Raw genomic sequence first — 23,463 nt, forward strand, 5'->3', positions numbered from 1 at the left:
TTAGAATTTAGATTACAGTATTTTGTCATGTTTGGGTACTTATCCCTTCATAAATTTCAAGGACCTATTTTAGGTTTATCAGTCTTTAGAGTTATCTATTTCACTGTGCAGTGCAGCCACCTACAATTCATGAAATCAGAATTGTTTGCCACTCAGAAATAATTGTTTTCTGCCTTGGAAAGAATGACTGTTTACAAACCCCGTTGCATCACTGTTAGAAAAGTCTTCCTTTCATATGAAGACTCAGAATGTATCTGATGAGTTAATTCTTTCAGTGTTTTTTTTTTAATGCCTTAGTTGTTTGTTACTGACTCACAATGGGTTTTTTTGGTGGAAGGGAATCCCAATGTTTTATAATTTTAATTTTGCTTTCTCCCAGCTTTATTGAAGTATAATTGACAAGTAAAAATAGTATATATTTAAAGGGTACAATGTGAGGTTTTGATATATGTATATATTAATAAAATGATTGCCAATCAAGGTAATTTATCCATCACATTACATAGATATAATTTTGTGTGTATATGTGGTGAAAACACTTGAGATCTACTCTGTTAGCAAATGTTTTTAAATTAAATTAAATTTAATTTTTTTGAGATAGAGTCTTGCTCTGTCACCCAGGCTGGAGTGCAGTGGTACAATCATAGCTCACTATAGCCATGAACTTCTAGGCTCAAGTGTTCCTCCTACCTCATCCTCCCTGGTAGCTAGGACTATAGGTATATACCACCATACCCAACTAATTAAAAAAAATTTTTTTTTTTTTTTTTTTTTTTTTTTTTTGTGGAGACGGGGTCTCACTTTGCTACCCAGGCTGATCTTGAACTCCTGGCCTCAAGCAGTCCTACTGCCTTGGCCTCCCAAAGTGTCATGGTTATAGGCATGAGCCACTGTGCCTAGCTTCTTAGCAAATTTCAAGTATAAAATATGTTAATTAGACTCACCATGCTATATATTAGGTCTCCAGAATTCATTCATCTTACAATTGAAAGTTTCTACCCTATGGCCAATATTTGTCCTTTTTTCATACCCCACTCCCTGTGGTAACTGCCATTCTACTCTATTAGCATGAGTTCATTTTCTTTTTCCCCCAAGATTCCACTTATAAGTAAAATCATACAGATTTTGTCTTTCTGTGTTTGGCTTATTTCTCTTAGCATAATGCCCTTTAGGTTCATCCATGTTGTCACAAATGTCAGAATGTCCTTTGTTATGAAAGGCTGAATAATACTCCATTTTATACATTTATGTGCACACAGACACACATACACACAGTGTATATCACATTTTTTTAAATCCATTCATTTGTTGTAGGTCACTTAGGTTGTTTCCATATCTTGGCTATTGTGAATTTATGTTTCTGTGTACATGGAATTGCAAATATGTCTTTGATATAGTGATTTTATTTATTATGGATATATATGCAGAAGTGGAATTGCTGGATCATATGGTAGTTCTGTTTTTGAGGCAGCTTCATACTGTTTCATAGAGGCTGTCCTAATTTACATTACCACCAGCAGTATACCAGGGTTTCCTTCTCTTCACATCCTTGCTATCACTATATTTTGACTTTTTTTTTCTTTCTTCTTTCTTTTTTCTATTTTTTTGAGATGGAGTCTTGCTCTGTCGCCCAGACTGGAGTGCGGTGATGTGATCTTGGTTCACCACAACCTCTGCCTCCTGGATTCAAATGATTCTTCTGCCTCAGCCTCCTGGGTAGCTGAGATTACAGGTGCCCGCCACCACGCCTGGCTAAATTTTTTTGTATTTTTAGTAGAGACAGGGTTTCACCATGTGGCTTAAACTGGTCTCAATCTGTTGACCTCGTGATCTGCCCGCCTTGGCCTCTCAAAGTGCTGGGATTACAGGCATGAGCCACGGTGCCCGGCCTTTTTTTTTTTTTTTTTTGAGACGGAGTCTTGCTCTGTTGCCCAGGCTGGAGTGCAGTGGTGCAACCTCGGCTCACTGAAACTTCTACCTCCTGGGTTCAAGCAGTTCTCCTGTCTCAGTCTCCAAAGTAACTGGGATTACAGGCACACACCACCATGCCCAGTTAATTTTTTGTATTTTCAGTACAGATGAGGTTTCACCATGTTGGCCAGGGTGGCCTCAAACTGCTGACCTCAAGTGATACACCTGCCTCTGCCTCCCAAAGTGCTGAATTCAGGCATAAGTCACTGTACCCGGCCATATTTTGGTGTTGTGATAACAGCCATCCTAACAGTATGAGGTGATGTCCTACTTTGCTTTTGATTTACATTTCCCTGGTGATGAGTGATATCGAGCGGTTTTCAGTGCTTTTAATAAAAAGCCACATGTTTGTTTAGTTGGTCACTTATTTTCTTTTTCGTTTTTTTTCTTTTTTGAGACGGAGACTCACTCTGTTGCCCAGGCTGGAGTGCAGTGGCATGATCTTGGCTCACCGCAACTTCCACCTCCCTGGTTCAAGTGATTCTCCTGCCTCAGCCTCCCGAGTAGCTGGGATTATAGGCACGGGCCTGTACAAAAACCATACCCAGCTCATTTTTGTATTTTTAGTAGAGGCAGGGTTTCACCATGTTGGCCAGGTGAAACTCCTGACCTCAGGCAATCCACCTGCCTCGGCCTCCCAAAGTGCTGGGATTACAGGTCTGAGCCACTGCACCCAGCCAACTTATTTTCTTTAAAAAGTTTATGTGGAGGCCGGGCGCGGTGGCTCAAGCCTGTAATCCCAGCACTTTGGGAGGCCGAGACGGGCGGATCACGAGGTCAGGAGATCGAGACCATCCTGGCTAACACGGTGAAACCCCGTCTCTACTAAAAATACAAAAAACCAGCCGGGCGAGGTGGCGGGCGCCTGTAGTCCCAGCTACTCGGGAGGCTGAGGCAGGAGAATGGCGTAAACCTGGGAGGCGGAGCTTGCAGTGAGCTGAGATCCGGCCACTGCACTCCAGCCTGGGCGACAGAGCGAGACTCCGTCTCAAAAAAAAAAAAAAAAAAAAAAGTTTATGTGGATGGAAAACAAGATGAGCGCTCAAAGAAAGTTTAGTTGCTTTAGTAATTTTTAAAATTATTAATAATTTTGTTGACTAAATACTGGAATAAATTGTTTTTCAATTTAGATTAATGATAGCTGTAGAATAAAATCATAAATGTAATCTTAGCCTATGTTTTATGGTATAAAGATCCTAAAATAACTTTGTGGATGTAGGGTATTCAAATATGAAATAGCAAAAAGGGACAGCTTGCCTTGCCCACCCAATGGCACAGGAAATGTCCTAATTTTATCATATATTAAGTGTTAGCACACAAACATTGTGTGATGGAAATAATTTTAAATAATAAAACAATCATGGCAGTTCTTTGAAGGAAACATAATTTTCTCAACATGATACAGATTTTTAAACTAATTGATACTGGTATCTTATTATTACTTTGAAGTGAATGTTTTTAAGATTTAGGTAGTTTCTCATGGGCCCAGGAGTCAGATTGACTGGTTACTAGCTGTTTACCATATATGAGATTGAGCACATTACTCTACTTGTCCATACATCAGTTTACTCATCCAGCAAATAGGGGTACTTGTAGACCTTGTCTCAGGGATTGCCGTGTCAAGTGGTACAATACCCGTCAAAGGCTTAGAATCAGGCCTGGTACCTAGAAATACTCAACGTATTAATATAATAGGACGGATAGCAGATAACCTGGAATCTAGAATGAGGAAATGTTTGGCATGTATGTAGCAAGGAAGTCTGGAGCTGGGGAAGATGTGGGGGTTAAGTCTGTAGCTTAGCAACCTCACTCACATTTTTTCAGGGAGCCTTTCTGAAGGCCACCTTAGCTTTGTGCTCTAGCTTGTCCTTTTCTTTCAGAGCCACATCCTTGCACAAAGGAAGGGGAGCGGGGCCTTTGTCTTCTTTTTGTGGCTCTTTGTAAAAGCAAATACATTTTTCCTAATAACCTCCTGACAGATCCCTGATTGTGTTTGTTGGCTGGAATTGCCCTACTCTTCTGCCCATGTCAAAATCAAAGGGAGTAAAAGCACCAGTACAGATTTCCATGGATAGAGCTTGACCCCTGGAGCTGGGACTGTGGTGGGAGCCCACTTGTTTATCTTCCCTGAAACACGGTTGCCCATCACTGCACACAGTCGCATCTGTTAAACAAGGGATGTGTGGGCAGGGGTAGGGAGTAACAACCAGAAGTTGGCTGAATATGAATGTGCTAAATAGGACCTGTTTTTTATTTGTTTTTTTAACTCCAAAATTGGTAGAAAACGATTGGTAGCCCAGAGTTTCTAAAATATGATACAACTTAATTATATTATGAAGATATAACTTTTATTTTTCTATTGTCATTGTAGACCTGTTTTTAAGGAAGTAGTTTATTCTTTGTAATTTTGTTATAAAATAGTTTCTTTTTTAAGCAAAAGAGATGGCGTTGAGAAGCCACACACAGCAAAGACCGAGCTTTGATTTGCTTCTGTTGAAGTTACTTGAGTTAGTTGTCTAGGTAGACTGAGAGGGTACCTAAGTCTAAAAACATCTTATTTGGTATAAGTGTAAAAAAAATGATGTTCCATTCCTGCAGCTTGATTTGAGTGAGACTGTATACTAGAAGAGTAGAAGCCATTGATGTTTTCACATCCAGCAGAATAATTAAAGTAAAATCTATTGAAGAGAACAAGAACCACAGAAACAAAACTCCCTCTCAAATTTTTTCAGAAGTAAGCACTATTGTTTGTGTAGAAGTGGAGTCTTAGATTATGCTTTATACACTAAAAATCTATTCCAACTATTCCCATTTAATTATGGATTTATTCTGTTAACCATTCCCAGAAGTCATCTGACTTTAATGACCTGATGTCTCTTCTGAGGCTTTCTTTTTCTCTTTAGTTTTTGCTATTAAACATAATAAAGAGGATTGCATCATGTAGATGAAAAAATAGTTTGTATGCTTAAAAAAAGAAAAAAAAAAAACCCTCTGCCTTTCCAATTTGGGAACACCAGGGTAGAACTGATGGCCATCTTCCTTAAATTGTGGTCTGGAGCGAGGTCAGCAGAGTTCTAGATTTTATGTGCCTCCAGTGGTTTTGTTTTTGCTCTGTTTTCTACTTAGTACTTATCTCTCATTATCTGTTTCTGAAGGCCGTTATGACCTTATCAGCTTTGCCAGTGGGAATAAGCAGAAGGAATGGAAAGGCAAAAAAGTGCTTTAAAGTGCTAAGCCAGCCGGCCCCTCTAGAAGTCTAGAGTGTCTTATTCTTTGGATGGTATTCATCCTACTTATGGGGATACTGAATCTTCTTTCTATAAGAATAAGGTAAGAAAAGATAGGTTATATATTTTATTAGAAGTCTGTAGCAGCAAGCATAATATGATTTCCAAAAAGAGTAGTCGGGGTTTTCATTGACTAATCACCTTGTTCAGAGTAGCCCATAGCTGAATCCTACATCAGAGTCATCTCACAAGGTGGAGGACTGTGTGTCTCTTAAGCATCCTTTTATGTCAATCTTGACATAAGAGGGGAGATCTCAGAGAAAACAAAAGATTTGAAAACTAAATGGTTTGTAGTTGTCTTACTTTGAACACATTTTTATGCTTCTGAAATTTTGACTCTGACACTCAAGAAACAAACAAACAAACAAAAAACAACACTTTTAGTTTTGATGTTTGACAGTATTTTAAGAAGTTCAAATTCCGTTTTAATGGTAACTGTTTCCCTGACTCAGCATAGACTATAGTTTGATATTGACAGATAATAGGTCATAAGCTGACTTTGTTCTTATATCCCCACACTTTATTGCAACTAATAAATTCCACAGAAGAGGCAGCAGGAACTTTGTGATACGTGATTGGAAGAATTTAGGACCAGAAGGTAGAGGGACCTTAAGGAAAACATAAGCTAATTGGGAGCCTGCCATTTTCACAACCTTCTCTGGATGAATAGGCCTGAGCCCAGCTAGCAGAAACAGCAAGGAGGCACAAGGCACATTCCAACCGCTGCTTAAGCTCTGTTATAGGGGAATGACTGCCCTGACCTTTGGAGCAAAATTCATGTTTTAGGGCTCTCTCCATCAAGAAAAACATCATTTAGTTGGAGATTATACAAACTGAGGCAAACTGGAGGGAAAACTAACTTAAATGTTTATTGATGAAGACACAATGCCAATGTGTACCTCACCTTTGTACCTTTGGCAGCCACGAAGGAATCCCACCATCCAGTGTCAAGTCTCAAAGTCTCAGAGGCCAGCGTTTTGGGAGCAATGATACCTTTTTTCCTTTTTATTTTGTATACCTTTGTCACTTTCTGGAGCTGTGATGCTTTTTCTTTATACTTTTGAGAATATTTATGCATTATAAACAGTATTCACATGATACATGGTATGCTTTGGCTGTGTCCCCACCCAAATCTCATCTTGAATTGCAACTCCCACAATTTCCACATATTGTGGGAGGGACCTGGTGGGAGGTAATTGAATCATGGGGGCAGATCGTTCCCATGCTGTTCTCGTGATAGTAAGTCTCATGAACTGTGATGGTTTTAAAAATGGGAGTTTCCCTGCACGAGCTCTTTGCCTGCCGCTATCCATGGAAGATGTGACCTGTTCCTCCCTATCTTCCGCCATGATTGTGAGGCCTCCCTAGCCACTTGGAACTGTATTTCCATTAAACCTCTTCTTTTTGTAAATTGCCCAGTCTCGGGTATGTATTTATCAGCAGCATGAGAACAGACTAATACAATACACCATATATAAGTTATATTCACAAATTATTTGAAAAGGTAAGTTTCTGTGAGTTTAATTTTTTGTTTCCATTATAATTTACAGCCAAATTCTTAAAGATTGAGGGCAAAAGTAAATTTAAAAATAGTGAAAAAAACATTTTTCAGCATATCCAGGTTTTATGGAGGCAGTTTTTAAAAAATGTGTTTTTCTCCAGGCTAGTCAATGTAATTGTGGAAGTAAGTTTTGCCTAGGTTTTAGCTTGTTCTTATAAAATGGTGGGTGTCTGAGATGGTCAACCTGTGGTTCCTGTGTCCACACGACTTACCAGAGTTGTTTTTTTCCCCACTGATTTGCCTACATAGAGGAAAATCCCCTTCCTTGCCCAAATGCTTACTAGCCTTTTCTAAGTGGGGAAAAAAAATAAAAGTTCTAATTTCCCTGAGATCTAGAACTATCTAGCTGACATAAAGAGGATGTTTTCTGGAGTATGAAATGGTAATGTTTTCTTATCTTTTTTCTGTTTTAATCTTTAAGAGGCAGGGTTCTTGCTCTGTTGCCCAGACTGGAGTGCAGTGGTGCAGTCATAGCTCACTAAAGCCTCAAACTTCTGTGCTCAAGCAATCGTCCTGCTTTAGCCTTCTGAGTAGCTGGGACTACTGATGTGCACCATCACGCCTGACTAATTAAAAAAAATTTTTTTTGTACAGGTGGGGTCCCACTATGTTTCCTAAACTGCTCTCAAACTCCTGGCTTCAAGTGATTCTCCTGCTTTGGCCTCCCAAAGTACTGGGATTACAGATGTGAGCCACGATGCCTGTATTTTCTTTCTTTCTTTTTTTTTTTTTTTGATAGATGTGAGGCTTTTTAAACGTTGCCCAGGTTGGCCTCGAACGCGTAGCCTTGCCTCCTTGTGCGCCAGGACAACTGGCCTGAGCCACTGTGGCTTCCCCCCAATGCCTGTGTTTTCTTAATTACAGTAGGAGGTGGTTTATTCAGCAATCTGATTACAATAGCTTCAGATCAGTCAGGGAAATGACTGAGGGGTCACAGCATTTAACCGTGGAAGAGCTATAGAAATTCTGATACAGGAATAGATAGGGCTTCATGTTATCTGCCATCATTGGTGAGACTTAAGGATAGATTCTGATGCTGCCAGATAGTAATTAAAATGTGTTTTTTGGGAGGTTGTTAATTCTGTAACCTGTAGTCAATGAGGATCCAAATGACTATTCATATTATTTGGTTAAAAATAAGCCCGTTGCCTCCAAATTCTGAAAGTTCTGTGAAAAGGAAGGAGATTTTTTAATATTATTTACCAGTTGGCAAACCTTCATAAAATTTGTAGAGAAGCAAAATAATTGTGTTTATCTCTAGCAACACCAAATGTAGAAACTAAAAACATCAAGATTGTTTTAAAATTAAACTTAGTTTTCGTTATAAAATACCAGAGCTTTTATTTTATAAGAGAAATCTGTCATGTTCACAATAACACCCAAAATAAAACCAAAACAACCTTTTAAGAGACTTGTTACCTGGATATATTAATGCCAATAGCAGATTATTTTGTTGTGCTTTGATAATAGAATGCCTGGTATTCTAACACGTGTTAAAAACATTTTTTTTTTAAACAGTGATGAAAACACACTCTAACACATGTGTTAAAAACATTTTTTTTTTTAAACAGTGATGAAAACACCCTATATGTATGGGACACATTATTTTCCATGATCCCTACATATTTTCTGCTTTTATTATCCAAGAATTCTGGACTAGAAACTGCAGTGGAAGCACAGGACCGGAGTGTGGAGCTCTGGTGCACGTTCTTCTTAGAAGGACGCATGTATTTTCTGGGGAGCTTCCAGTCATGTGCAGGGTTACTTTTAGGAATACCAGATGGCATTTTACTTTTCCATATATTTAACAACACAAGATGTAGTTAGTCTGGGAAGCGTGTTTCAGGGTTTGAAACCTGCCCCTCCAATGAGTGTATCCTGTTTTCTGACCCCTAAGACTGGTTGTATGGAAAGAATCAAAGATAGATAAACCATGCGGACTTCATTTTCATTGTATACAAAATAGGGAAGATCATACCCATTTGGCAGATGTTAACTTTGTAGGCAAAGCTGAAGTGACATAGCACACATTTCAGTGCAGACTCAGTTTCTTGTATATGAAGACACTCATAAGATGTTTTCTTTCCTATCTTTTTAGGTAACATTAGGTTTATTGGTTACACCTCAACAACTCCCTCATGTATTGGGTATCTCATTTTCTTAAATTTTATTTCTCTCCTCCCATATTGGAAGTAACATATGGTATGCTGGGGTGGTTTATTTTCATCCCTGGTGTATTTCTAATGCCCCCATTGTCATTTCACAATTTGATTTTTACTTCGGTGGCATCTTACCAGAATTAGAATAAAATTTAATCTTTTAAAATCATCTCTGATTCTTTTTTGAACAACATAATCTGACACAAAAATGACATCAGTGTTAATGTCTATGTCTGCTTCCATTTCCTATATTCCCTTTTGTTTTTGGTGAGCGTGTGTAGTTTTAATAAGATTAAATGTAAGGATACCATTAAGAATGCTAAGTATCTTATGAGGGCTTCTGCTTGGCCACTTGCTAAGCATCTGGGTCCCTTTGTGATATGAATGGAGTTTGGAGGCCACAGCATCACTCATTTGCTTTTGCATCTGGGGTATGCAGTTGAATGGGGTACTCATCAATTTATCCTTTAAAACAAATTTTACAACTGTCTTTATTTATTGCTGCTTTGGCCTATGGAGCTAAAAACCTGCAAGCAGCGGGGAAGTAAGTTAGAAATTTTACGGAGTGAAAAATCTTTGTTGGTGTGTGGATAAACCTTCAGTGGAAATCTGTTAGGAGCTGATGGTTTTCTTACCTGTGAATACTGCTGCTGGAACTGGACATTTAGAGCTTGCAGTACAGATAAAGATACATTTTCATTTTTAACTTTGACTTTCAGGTGCCTTTGCATATTTTCATTGCAGGCAGTCTTAAAGATTTTTGTTGTGAGCTGTATGATTAAATATGACAATGGAAGGAATACATGCTTTGTACTATAACTCTTTTTATTCCCACCCATCTGTATGTCATTTGCTTTTGAAATTTTGTTCTTTATTTCTATGTTCCATCTACGTTCCATGAGCTGTGCAACTGCTTTTCTTTAAAAAATACTGGTTATGAAATTGCATTAACATTTTCAGCCTACAGTGTGTTGTTTTCACTGCCTATGTCCTACAAGCCTGCTTGTAGAAATCGAATCACTTTTATAAGTCATTTTTAATTTTGGAATTTTATGATCTAGCTATATAGACTTTTTAATCTATTTCTATCCAGGATTTTTCCAGTTGCCTTCAACATGGTCTTGAAATGGCCCTAAAAAATTCCTGTCTTCAGTGTTCAAACATTTTGCCCAATGGTTTTATGTTTTCTTTCCACCACTGAGGCCTGGGTATATTTGCCCTATAGTATTTTTGTGACTTCTGTAGATATATGAACCATGTTTCTCCTTTATTTTTAAATTTTTTTTCCTGTGCTCTAATGTCAGTAGGATACTGTAGATTATCTTTTTAAATAGCTGAACAAATTATAAAGAAATTAAAGTATGGTATTGGGGTAGGGTTAGCGTAGGCTTTTGGGTTTCATTTCATATGTCAATATTATTACTGTCCTTTATAGTAGGCATGTAATACTTTTGACATGTTATTATTTTTAGTAATCTCAGCACTTTGGGAGGCTGAGGCAGGTGGATTACTTAAGATCAGGAGTTTGAGACCAGCCTTGCCAACATGATGAAACCCTGTCTCTACTAAAAATACAAAAATTAGCTGGGTGTGGTGACATACTCCTGTAATCCCAACTACTCAGATGGTTGAGGCTGGCTAATCATTTGAACCCAGAAGGCAGAGGTTGCAGTAAGCCAAGATCGCACCACTACACTCCAGCCTGGCAACAGAGTGAGACTCTGTCTCAAAAAAAAATTTAAAAATGTTTTTATTTTTAATACATAACTTCGCAAGGTTGGAAGACTGAGCTTTTTTCTTTTTGTAAGTTACTGTCATTTCCAAATTGTAAGATGGAATTGCAATCTTGATATGTGTTGGAATTAAGTCTAACCCTTTGAGAAGCACCACCTCTTTTCCTACCTATGACCTAGCTTTTTATTCCATTGAAGAAATGAAAGTGTGATTCCCACCACCATTTTTACAGCCCTGCCCTTCCTCACGTGCAGAAGCTTCCCTGACCTCTCAAATGTCAAAGTTTTCACTCTCATCCTGTCTCCCAACCCTTCCCAGTATTAGGACATTGCTGTTGTATTAATCTCCTGTCTGCGGAGTCATGCATGTAATCTCCTGTCTACGCAATCATGAATGTCTCTTGTTTTTCTCTCTCTCTGCTAGAACTTTCCTATCAGCATATAGACTCAACCCCAGTCCTCCCTGGCAAACATCTGTCTCATCGTGGCACCAGCCTGGCTTGCACTCCTTCACAGTTCACACACTTTGTTCCCTCTTAGCTTTCATGCAGTCACCTATCTTCCCCTCAGGGACCTTCCTCCATCCCCCCATTTAATGGCAGGTGATATCCCTGGAGCCTTCCATTATTGTCTCTTTGCTCACATCCTTTTCTCTGTGATATTTATGAATCTAAATTTGTCTTTTGTTTCTTTCTTATTTTTTTCTCTTTGTTTCTGTCTGTTTTGGTGTCCTAAAATGGCCCAGGCATTGTCTTGTTTACTGTAGCTCCTAGTGAACCCTCATATACTTTTGGGTAAATAAGTCTTTCAATAAACTGAAAGGAAAAAGTTCATAATATCCTTACTTTTTCTGATATCTTGTATTATGAGTGGATCTTTGTTGGGTGAACTATATTGACTCTTTTATAATGCCATATAATGTGATATTGTGATTTTCATTAATTATGAGCTATAAACTGTAGATTATAGGTAAATAAATGAAAACTTGCTGAAGACATGTACATTTGTAAACCTCATAAATAGTTGTACTATTTTGATGACATTATTGCTTGTAACTTAGCATCTGCATATGACAAAAAGAAAAAATGATTATAAACCAAAAGACCAAGAAATGGGGGGACATGTAAGTTCTCTCAAAGTAATGCAAATTCCTGTTTTTAAAAATCTTGATATGATGGAGAGCACAGCCTTTCTTGTGCATAAGTTTAATTGTTTGTGAACTTTCTTCAAGAATGTCTTGTAGTTGAGCATGGATTCAAGTGTTAGAAGATGAGCACGCTCAGTCTGTCCCTGCTGGCCTGTGTCCAGTGGTGTCTGCTCTATCACCGCTGATCACAGTAGCGTTGGGAAAGCCACCTGCCTCTCCAGAGGCTTTGTAGAGGCAGTGAGGGGGCAGAGGGTAAGAGCTGCTGTGAGCTACTTACGTGAGACTTTTGTGGGACAAAAGGAAAAGCCAAAAAAGTGTTCTTAGAGGCCCAAGATAGTTGTCAACTCTATTAGCTCTAAAAATATTTAATCAAATATTTAAGATGTTTAATTATCTGGAAATATTAAATAACTCTTCATATTTATATCACTAAAGTGACATAAATTTTGTTAAATTGGAAAAACAATATTTGAACAAACCATTTGATTATGTTGAATAATTTATAAGCAATTGACTTGAACATAACATAGTTAAATATTCCCTCCATAAAATATTACGTGTTTTATTTGTTTGTGAGCTGATTTTATCTGTTTAAAATTTTTTTCTTCAGAGAGTCCAGGGGTTTTTCATATTTATTCAAATGAAAATAAATTATACTGTTAATTTAGGACCCCAAACTGGCAAAATTTTTTTCTTGGAGATGAATTTTTTTTTATTCTAGGAACAATGGATGTTTGCTTACATGTTCAATATATGAAATATGGATGTTACAAATTCTCACCTATTAATATGTAATACCTAGTATATAGCTTTTGGGGAGTATTTTCCTCAGTTCTCTGAGTAAAGCTTTTTTTGTACATGGATATTTGGTAGAAATTGATATTTGATGCAAGAATTATTTTGAGTTTTGGAAATCATTTTCAAATACAGAGGAAATATTCTTCATTATGGTATTGCATAAAACGTTTATTCGTCAGTGGAGCGTATCCTGGTGTGAGGATACCCCATACAGGCTGTAGAGGACTTTTTGTTTTTTCGAGTTGGTGATGATAGTTGTCCCTATTCCTTATTATCATTAGCGTTCATTAAACATCTGTATGAGACACAGGATTCAGATCGTCCCTGTTCCCATGGGATACAGTATAACTCTTCAGACTATAGGGGGATTAATTTGATAACATTATTTCTTTTTTAATTTTTAAAATATTTGTTTGAATTTTGCAAAGGTAATATATTCATAGTTCCAAAATCAAACATTATACATGCATATGCAAAATAGTAGTCTCTCTCCCCCAACTGTCTATTAGCCAGCTGTCCTCCCTGTATGCAGCCACAGTTATTTGTTTCTTGTGGCTCCTTTCACATGGTACCATGATTTTATGAGCAAATATGAAAACATTTTCTCTTTTCACCTTTTTATGTAAATACTAATACAATATCCTGTGCTTTGATTTTTCTTTTTCTTAATATAGCGTGTCAATCCTTACAGGCCAACACATAAAAGGTGTCCATTTTTGAAACACTTTGATAATTTTCCTTTGTATAGCTGGGCCAATGTTTATTGATGGGCATTAAGGTTATTTACTGTGCTTTCCTGTTGCATAAGTATACTGTAGTAAATAACCCGTTATAGATAAGTCATTTTGTATTGAGTTTCTCGCAGATACATGCCTAAAAATGAAAGTGTATGTTTACACATTGTACATGAATATTATATACATTTGTAACTTTGATAGATGTTGTCAACCTGACCTCAATAGACATTGTATTGTACCATGTTGCACTCCACTAGCAATGCCCAAGAGACCCTGTTCACTCTATCGTCTCACATTGTGACATGATGTTGTATGCAGTCTATTAAACTGACTTGATCAGTTATACCTTCAAAATATCTCCCTTTACACATTCTCTAAAACGGAAGGCTGTTGATGCAGTTGGCCAACATACAGGCTGCAAGTGGGCTTCCTATATTGTTTAGGAGCACAGACCATTCAAAAGCTTCCCCTTTCCTCGGACAAATAAACAACAGTTCAGGAAAAGGATGTCTTGGGGAGGGAGTTGAGTTCTTGTTGCTCTGTTAGAGCATGGAGTTCAGTTCTTTGGCATTTGCTCAGATGTCAATCACTCGGAAATGCCTTGGATTCCCTTTTTTCTTGTCTCAGTGTTTTCCTTCCTTCCTTAATTTCTTGGTGGACATTATCGGAGTTTGAGTAAAGGGAAGCCTTCAGACACTGCAAAAAATCCATTTTTAAGTGACCAGTTTTCATTAAAGTTATTGTTTTTTAATTCAAGTGCAATATATTTAGTAAATTTGCCTGAATAATCTTATGGAAAAACATTGGTAAGTATAGGTTTAAGAAATATTTTTCTTCAGTTGACTAACTTTGAATCTTTTAAATAATGTGTTTGGAAATGTTAAGTACATAAAATTCACATAAATCAAATGAGACTTTCTGAAAGTTCTTACCTTTGGCATAACTTGTGTATTCTTTCATATTTTGAATCTCGTATTTGATTCATATTTTGATTTTTTTTTTTTTTTTTTTTTGAGACGGAGTCTTGCTCTGTCGCCCAGGTTGGAGGGCGGTGGCGGGATCTCGGCTCACTGCAAGCTCTGCCTCCTGGGTTCACGCCATTCTTCTGCCTCAGCCCCCCGAGTAGCTGGGACTACAGGTGCCCGCCACCTCGCGCAGCTAGTTTTTTGTATTTTTTTTAGTAGAGACGGGGTTTCACCACGTTAGCCAGAATGGTCTTGGTCTCCTGACCTCCTGATCTGCCTGTCTCGGCCTCCCAAAGTGCTGGGATTACAGGCTTGAGCCACCGCACCTGGCCCATATTTTTATGTTAACTGGAATTCAATTATTACCCCTGACCATTCCTATCTCCTATTTGATAGTTGTTGTTTTTGCATACTTGGCTAGAATGAAAATGAGTAGAATAATGGGGACAGAAAAAGGACAAGATTTTCTTTTTTTAAGATGGGTAGTTCACTAAGTGATTCTTGAAAAGTAATAGTTTTATGCTGTGTTCTCATCAGTAACTTTAGCCCATAAATTCTGTCTGAACAGAATCAATAGTGTTTTCTTCCCTTAGTATGTCCCAAAGTGGGGTGCTTTGTAATTTACTTCTGTGTTAACTTTTTTCCTGTTATGTTTTAGACTGTATGTTCTATAACAGTATAGAAGCCACCTATGTGAAATACTGCAACTTTTGTGAATGAGTGTGGTCTTCTTGCCAAACTTAAACATACTGTGTTTTTCTTGATTGCTTGGGTTCACTGAAGAAAGCACACCTTCTTGAGATACAAGATTTCTGTTGATGGGATTGGTCTATTTAGGGGCTTAGTCAACAGATATTAGTGTCTCATTTGTAACCTTTCTCATTCCATGAAAGGTTGTTGCCAATTTGTATTCTCATTATTTTGCTAACTATTCGGATCTGGTAGTCTTTCTCTTTCTCTCATTATTCCATCATTTATTGGCTTAAATTAGTGTTTGGAAGTCCTGGCTGGTAAGAATTCTGTGTCTTTGGATATACTGATTAGTTGACTCTGAGAAGCAACTGATTTTAGATTATTCTTGATGTTTCCAAACGTTTCCCTTTCTGATGTTTAAGAAGTTGCGATGATGAAGTGTTGCCATCTGCAATTACAACAGAAAGTATCAGAGATAGCCACAAATGCAGTGACTTCCTTCTTAATTTTTTTTTCTGTTATCTGCAATATCAAAATGTAAACCAGAAGCAGCTATGCACATATATACACAGGATAAATAAGTATTAAATTAATAATAGATATCAAATGTGGAATTTCTAAAATTGCATATAAGTGTTTAGAATGACAGAATGTTTAAGTATCTTTTACTATTCCCTGATAACTTTATTTATTTTTGTTTTCTGTCTCTTATATGTCAACTTGTTCTAATTAATTAAATTAATTTTATGCTTGATCAAAATAAATACAGAATTTGTGCAGCTCACAGCAAAACCTCATGTGAATGTGATATGTGCTGGTGTGTGAATGTGGCAGTTATGGTGTTATTTTGAGGCTATTTTCACCAAGGAAAAGACAGTCCAGGATCCTGATGCTTGCACCTTTTATCAGCAAGTGATATTTAGGGTGTTCTTTACTTTTCCTCCTCTTTTCTGTATGCCTCTAATCTTGGTAATTGTCTTTTTAAATTCATTCGTCCCTCTGCATCTTCATTACTACTTCCAAAGTCCAAGCTGTCAACAGCTCTCATGGGTCACTACACAACATTGCAGCCCTCCTCTGTGTTTACATCTCCTTGTCCACTGTGGCTAGACTGATGTGTGGTCAGGAGCACTGCTTAACACACTTTGGGGCTCTGACCATACCCAGGAACACCATGGGTGAAGTGGTTAACAGCTGCTTGAAGTTGCAGCAACCTGGATTAGAATTGTACAGCATGTCTTATGCTGAGTAAGCTCCTGAACTTTCTAAGTGTCAGAGCAAGCTTCATAATCTATTGTGATATATTTCAGAGGATTGTGAGGATTAGATGAGATGAGTCATGGAAAGCTCTTAAGATAGCTTTTACAACAGTAGCTAAAACACATGAAATACTCTGTAAGTGTGAGGGTTGATATTGGTGTTTTTGTCCTTTTTGAGGCTTCCTGGTGTTCCTTCACCATGTATATCGCAGCTGCTTCCAGGGTGCATTTCCAGGTTAGGCAGCCCTGCTGAACTCACTCTAGTCTCCAGATCCATGCTGTTCTTGCATCTCTGGGCCTTTGAACATGCTGGCCAACTCTTCCCTTTATCCTGCCTAGGATTTGCTGTTCTGGTCTCCTGCCACCTGCCTCCTTCAGCTCATTATTCTTAGCCACACCCCATCCCTGCCAAAACCAATGGGAGGCACACATAATAGTGTCTTATTCTTTCCCCATCCTTGCACTTCTCAAATTTCATTTTAATTATGTCTTTTTAAAGAGGGCAGGACCCATATCTGTTCCTCTGAGTTTTTAATTTGTTTTGTTTTCGAGAGAGGCATGACTCAACGTGTGGAGGCATTGGGTCTCTGTCACATATGTTTGCAGCCTAGTGTAACCATGCTTTTATTGGATACATTTGTTATTGTAAAGGGCTTTCTGCTTGTAATTTGTATATCTGGAAATGTTCTTCTCTGAAAACATTTTTACAGTAACCATTTTGATAAAAAATATCTTATTCCATAGATAGTATATATTTTCTTACATTGAATGTTTAACTTTTCAAGAATCTCCTCTAGATTAAATTGGAGAAAGTTTGAGGGGATGGCAAGGAATGTTAGTTTGATTATGTCAACAGAAATCTATGCTTTTTGAATTACTCATATTTTAAGTCCCTTGGGGGACTAATTTTCCTGAGAACTTTGTATTATAATCATAAACAGACCCAGTTCAGTAATACTTTTATAAACTTTTGGCTGAGACTTTGGTATTAATGTCCTGAACTCTTAGAAAGAGAAACATATTTTTGTAGGTTGGCCAAGAAAAATAGGTCTTGATTCAAATAAAATAATATATTTGTTATTTTTTAAGAGATTTTTCCATTGAACAATCTGTGAAACTTTTTGGTAATTTAGTTGTCTAATATTGGACATGACTTAGGCAGCGACTTGGTGTATTTTCTGTGGCTCAATATAATGACTTTGAATTTTTAAGTTTTTGCTTTTGACTTGGGAGTAAGTTATGTTAGATTAAACATTATTACTGAACGATTAACTGTTATTCCTTTGGTTGTAGATTTTAATAAAAGGTAGAATCCTGTGTCTTACTTTCTTAAATATATTTGAAATGGTAAAATATGCAAAGAATTTTTTATTGAAGGTAAGCATTTTATTTAAGGTACTTTGAATGTACTTTTAGGTGCTTTCTTTAAGGTACATGTGCAGTTTTCTTCCTGCTGTTAGTAAATGACTGAAATAGCACTTTGGATCCATGACACCGTGGAGAAGCTTCCCTCTTCACTCTTCTGACATTCTGTTTCTAAGTTCATTCATATTATTTATAGAAATTTCTTCTTTTTGCTCTACCTCCATGAATGCTACTCATTTCTCTGTATGGGTTTTTACATGCTCTTCCTTGGTGAACTTGTTACTTTAGTTTCTCTTCCTCTTCCTTCAGACTTGTGCTTACCTGCAAGGACTAGCTGGTCACTACTGTCTAGATGTCTTTTTGATCACTCAGATTCAACATGGGTGAAGGTAAACCATCTTTATGTTTTCCCTGAGTTGGGAAGTGGTCCCTAGTAAAAAGGGCAATGTGACTCGAAACTGCCCGTTCTGAACCTCACTGTCCATGGGTCTGGGACATATATAGCAACCTCTGTGTGCAGAATTACCTTACCACCTGTGAAATCATGAGTAGTTAATTTCTGGTATTTCCTACACCCAGAAAAATTCTATGATTGGCCATTCTTTTCTTGTTTCTTTTAATTTTGCTGTGTCTCCCAGGCTTCAAACTTACTTTCTAATGATCTGCTTAGAAAACGCCACAGTTTTTGTCACATGACCTACATGTTCCTCTTCATTTCTGTGGAGTAAAAGGTGTTGTGGTGCTCCCTCTGTGTCATACCCTGTGAGAAAGTGGTGTCATATGCCGACAATCAGATGGCCTAGGTTTGACTTTCTGAGACGTTCATTAGCCTGACCCCTGTGAGCCTCCATTTCCTTATCTGGGTAATTGGGGAAATTGCCTCTTTCTTCCTGATGCAGTTGTTCAGAAGCTTTAATGATTATACCACAGTGGACAGTTTATGCTCTTGACCCAGAAAAAGTTAAAATTTCTGTTTCTTTTACTTGTGTGACCTTGGCAATATTGATTGTTTCCTGATTTAGTTTTCTTATTTGTAAAATGGTAGATGATAGAACCAATTTCATGGACTTCAGTAAGGATAACATAAAATAATATAGTTCAATATTAATTAATGTTATTTGAGTTACCATATGCTAGTTCATTCAAACTTATTATAAAATTTATTTTTCTTCTCGCTGCTTATGCAATCCTAGTGATTGCTACAAATTTTTGATAGTCATATTCTATCATAAGGAAGTCAACTTGCTGCTTAAAATGCAAAGCCTTATTAGATAGAATAATATAAGTAAATTACATACAACAGTCTATTCTATTATAAGATATTCTAGGTTAGGATTTTTAAAATTTAGAACAAATTTGTAGTGTATGATCAGTGTTATCTTTATATTTCTCACATGCATTAGATGGTTATATTTTTCTTATAGTCATACATATGGTTAAAATCCTTTGATAACAAAAGAAAAAATACCATGTAGCCAATAATTCAAGAACATGCCAGTTGGCATATTCTCAGATTGTACTCGAATGGTAAACGCTTTCAATAAGGTATTTCTTAGTATCTTACTAAGAAGTACTAGCATTATGGCTAAGCTGCTTTTTATAAATAAAACAGATTTTTATAGCCAGGCGCAGTGAGTCATTCCTATAATCTTAGCACTTTGGGAGACTAAATCAAGAGGATTGCTTGGGCCTAGGAGTTCGAGATCAGCCTGGGCAGCATGATGAGAATCCATCTCTACAAAAAAATTTAAAAATAACTGGATTAGAGTGGGGCTGTAGTCTTAGCTACCCAGAAGGCTGAGGCAGGATGATCGCTTGAGCCCAGGGAGTGGAGGCTGTAGTAACCTATTACTGTGCCACTTGTACTCCAGCCTGGGTGACACAGTGAGACCCTGTCTCAAAAAAAGGAAAAAACAAAAAAGGATTTTTATTTACTTGTGGTTCTAATGCTTCTCATCTAGGTTAATCTTTGCTTAAATTCAAAGAGGTGTCTAGACAGACATAACTTTGTAACTGAAACCTTCAGTCATGACTATGTAATACATACATACATATATATATATAATGAAATATTTCATTTCATGAATATTTTATCCAGCATACATTAGATATAAAAATTCATTTTCACAGTTTCTGAGATTGTACTTCTTTTTCTTCTCATAGAAACTAAGTCTTTTTCAGGTTCTGCTCTGTACCTACTTTTGGCTTTAAAATATAAAATGAATTAATTTGTATGATGTTTTCAGTGTGAATTCATTTACAACCTGAATTTATAAGCATTCTACTCTGACTATGACTTCTAAAAAAATTTCCATATGTATACTGTGGTTTTTAAAATAATTGTTTATTGTTTATTCTTTTCTTTACTACCTCCAGTCTGGGCAAGAGTTCTTTCTTTGGTGTGCCATTTTGCATTGCTAACAAATTTTCATTGACTGATTCGTACTTTTATTTGGGATGTGCATATATATTTGTGCGTTTGTGCAAGCTTACATAAAATTTAGCGTTAGTATTTCTTCATGATTTCCCTTAGTTTATAACTAGGAAAAAGATAGTTCTTACCGTCTCTCACCCCACCAGTGATTTGAAATAGCAAAACCACTGGCTTTGTATGCCTTCCTGGCCCTTTTGTCCCATTGGCAGGACAAAACTCTTTACTCCAGAGAAAACACAGCTATTATCTTCTTCTTTCCGAACAGTGAAGGGGGCTTCATCATTTTCAACTGTATTTTGAAGAATTAATTTGTGCACTATGTAAATGAGTTTTCTAAATTTAAATGTTTGAAATAAAGACAATTTATAGAATTTTAGGCCTTTTTTTGTTTTTTCTTTTAGAGATGCGATCTCACTATGAGGCCCAGACTGGGTTTGAATTTCTGGACTCAAATGATCTTGCTGCCTCAGCCTCACAACTAGCTGCAACTGCAGGCACACACCACCATACCTGGCTTAAGACATTTTTAGCAATAAGGCAATCATAGATATTTGTGAGTAGATGAAGAGCTTTTAGTTATGCTGGACTCTTTGCATTGTCTCTTAAACGACTAGGCTTATTCATAACAATCCTCTAAGTCATATTGCTTTAAAATTTTCATTATCACTGGGGTCAGGGGAATAGGGAGAGATTCTTCTTCAATTAGTTGTTCTATCTTGAAGACTGGGGAAGTGCTGGAGGTTTGTTGATCAGGAGAGATTCTTCCTCAATTAGTTGTCCTATTTTGAAGATGGAGGAAGTGCTGGATGTTTGTTGTGGGATGATGTCGTTTCTCGGGAGTTGCTCACCTTGCAGGAGCCTTGGTCTACCTGCCTTCGCTCTCAGGGAGCATTTGCCCATCGCCATTACATATTCCACCTCACTGCCCAGCTCCCCCATTCCTCTGCATGGCGATATGGGGTGTTTGTGTCTCCGTGTCTGTGCTATGTAGTTGCCATTCCCCCTACTCCTTTGTCGCCTCCACACGCCTGGGATTGCTCTTCTACTTCCTTTTCTGGTTGTGACTCATCTTTTAACTGTAACTTATTGAGGGTCTCCTACATTTGTAACACTGAGGTAGTTGTGAAGAAAATGGTCATTCATTTGAACAAATATTTGCCACTAAATTTTAGTCTTAAACTTAATCCGTTATACTACTGTTATTTAGAAGTATTTTAACAGTAAAGTTTTTGGAATAATCATGTAATTATTGGTTCTTAAGTTGCCATCTTATTTTTTTAATTATAGAAGTGGATTCTATAGCACTGTAACTATTTTGGTTCTCTTTTCCTTATCTCTTTTCTACAAAAGAATACCATTCTCCAAAAGGACATTTTAGTATAAAGTAAGCCACCAAGCACATGCAAAAAGTGAATGGGTTCTGTTTACTCTGTTTTTAGTTGTTTAACATTTATGTCGAAAATGCTACAAGTAACAAGGAAACTCAGTTTGTTGAATGTTCACCATGTACCGGGGTTTGTGCTAAATATCAGTGTTCATGATCTTGTAAGTAAAGCAGGCATTACTATTCCTGTTTAAAAATGAGAAAACTCATCCTTTTACTAAACTGTTTGCATGTTACCTACCTAGTAAGTGATAGAGATACAATTTAAAAACCAGCTGATTCTGGTTTTTAAACCTATTTCTTGTACAGTTGAAAACATAATACTAAACTTGCCATTTTGTTTTTGCTCAGTTAAATATTTCTTTAGTATTGACTGTAGGCTTTGTTGTTCAGTATTGATTTTTAAAAGTTCAACTCTGTTCTCAGATACCTGACAAGAGTATTGGGTCCACAGAAGATTGGAATCATTGTTGTGTTTATGATGAAGTAATATAGGTGTATATAAAGCATCTTGGAATGTTTCAGTGGCTTTGACAGTTGAACAGAGATTCGGGTACTCTGCCCAAAACACTAAAGGTGCTTTGCCCGAACAGATAGTATTGACTTTAGGCCTTGAAGCACCAGTAAGAGTTAAACTAGAAGGGGGTTAAAATACTTACCAAAGAGTCAGAGTTTAGGTGAAAATGGATTACAGTAGCATGCCACCATGCCCAGCCCCACCTATTTTCACAGTGACATGCCCCTGTAATCCCAGCACTTTGGGAGGCCAAGGCAGCAGGATCATTTGAGCCCAGGAGTTCAAGACCAACCTGGGCAACATAGGGAGACCCCCATCTCTACAAAGAGTAAAAAGTTAGCTGGACATAGTGGTGCATACCTGTAGTCCCAGCTGCTAGGAAGGCTGAAGTGAGAGGATCCCTTGAGCCCAGGAGTTTGAGGCTGCAGTGAGCTATGATTGTGCCACAGAGCGATACCCTGTCTCCAAAAAAGAAAATAAAAGAAAATTGGTGGAATTTTTGTTTGTGAGTAATCTGATGTGTTGAGAGTTGTTTGTCAGTGGCCAGGGTGCATAGAACTTAGATTGGGTTATGGTTGTGAAAGTATCCAAATGTGTAACATTAAGAGGCAATGTTGGTGAAAGAAGGGGTCTAGAGTGTCACATTGCTTCCTGTTGAATGTTTCATTCATTAAAGTGTAATGAAAATGGATTTGAGAAGAGAGAGATAAAAGAGAGCACGCTGGCCGGGCGCGGTGGCTCAAGCCTGTAATCCCAGCACTTTGGGAGGCCGAGACGGGCGGATCACGAGGTCAGGAGATCGAGACCATCCTGGCTAATACGGTGAAACCCTGTCTCTACTTAAAAATACAAAAAACTAGCCGGGCGACGAGGCGGACGCCTGTAGTCCCAGCTACTCGGGAGGCTGAGGCAGGAGAATGGCGTAAACCCGGGAGGCGGAGCTTGCAGTGAGCTGAGATCCGGCCACTGCACTCCAGCCTGGGTGGCAGAGCAAGACTCCGTCTCAAAAAAAAAAAAAAAAAAAAAAGAGAGCACGCTTAGTGAGGAGAGTGAGCAGGCTATTCCAGTAGAGAGAGGAAAAATTGGGAGACAGTAGGAGGTAGAATAAAAAAAAAAAAGGTCTTGGTAATGATTAAGATGTGATTTTTGTATGAATGAGACATTAAAAATAGCTCACAGCAGTATCAGTAGAATGGAGGGACATGTCCCAGGTTTCTAGGAGGCTATGAAGAAAATGGGAGGCATGAAATGTGGATTGCTAAGAGAAATAGAGGAAGCTTCTTTGTTTTAATTTTTTAAATAGTAAAGGAGACTTCTGCCCAGTTGACTGCTGATAGGAAAGAGCTATTGCTCATGTCATAGGTCTTTTTGCTCAAAATTTAAAGTTAGGTCAGGCACAGTGGCTCACCCCTGTAATCTCAGCACTTTGGGAGGCTGAGGTGGGTGGATCACC

General features: G+C 37.7%; 1 protein-coding gene across 28 annotated transcripts in view; it reads left to right on the top strand.

Annotated features, from left to right (window-relative positions):
- PARD3 (par-3 family cell polarity regulator) overlaps positions 1 to 23,463 on the top strand; it is a 725,699-nt gene that overhangs the window by 385,850 nt on the left and 316,386 nt on the right. The window lies entirely within an intron of this gene.

This window comes from Trachypithecus francoisi, unplaced genomic scaffold (genome assembly GCF_009764315.1).
Source record: "Trachypithecus francoisi isolate TF-2019V2 unplaced genomic scaffold, Tfra_2.0 Lachesis_group9, whole genome shotgun sequence".
Taxonomy (NCBI): Eukaryota; Metazoa; Chordata; class Mammalia; order Primates; family Cercopithecidae; genus Trachypithecus; species Trachypithecus francoisi.